The sequence below is a fragment of the Carlito syrichta genome, unplaced genomic scaffold, assembly GCF_000164805.1.
Source record: "Carlito syrichta isolate Samal-C Ts95f unplaced genomic scaffold, Tarsius_syrichta-2.0.1 Scaffold54918, whole genome shotgun sequence".
NCBI classification, from domain to species: Eukaryota; Metazoa; Chordata; class Mammalia; order Primates; family Tarsiidae; genus Carlito; species Carlito syrichta.
The window spans coordinates 1-545 of record NW_006999014.1 but is presented as its reverse complement, the minus strand read 5'-3'; the positions used below and the strand labels follow the sequence as shown (position 1 = coordinate 545).

The window sequence follows — 545 nt, the reverse complement described above, 5'->3', positions numbered from 1 at the left end:
CCGGTAGCGTGGGGTGTCCCGCAGCCTGTCGGGCTGCAGCTGTGACTTGACCACGTCCACAGGGTAGGTGGAGAGCCAGGATGCGATGTCCGACGTGCCACCCCCCAACAGCAGCTTGGGCACCAGCAGGCGGTAGCGCGGCTCACAGTCCAGAGCGCGCGTGAGCACGTCATAGGTGAGGAAGTAGACACGGAAGCTGGGCAACTCGCGCAGCAGCGTGGACAGCAGGCCGCGTTGGACGCCACGCAAGCCCTCTCGCCAGTACACCTGCACCAGGCAGTCCAGCGAGCCCTTGTAGGCGCGTGCCGTGCCCGAGTCCTGCAGCTGCATCCGCGTCTTGGCCAGCTCCATGGGGCTGATGGCGCCCGTCGCCGCACCCGCTACGCACTGGTTCAGCGGCGAGTCGCTGCCCAGGGCGCGCAGGATATTGCCCTGCACCCCAACACCAGAGCGTTGATGAAGGTGAGCCCCATGAGCGGCGAGCCCAGGCCCTTGTACAGGCCCAGCACACTCTCCTGTCTGATGATGGACTGGAAGCAGTGCAG

The 545-nt window shown here is 66.4% G+C and overlaps 1 pseudogene; it reads right to left on the bottom strand.

The window, feature by feature from the left end:
• Window positions 1-3: 3 nt before the first annotated feature.
• On the bottom strand, window positions 4-539 carry LOC103250934 (annotated as a pseudogene).
• Between the last annotated feature and the right edge of the window lie 6 nt (window positions 540-545).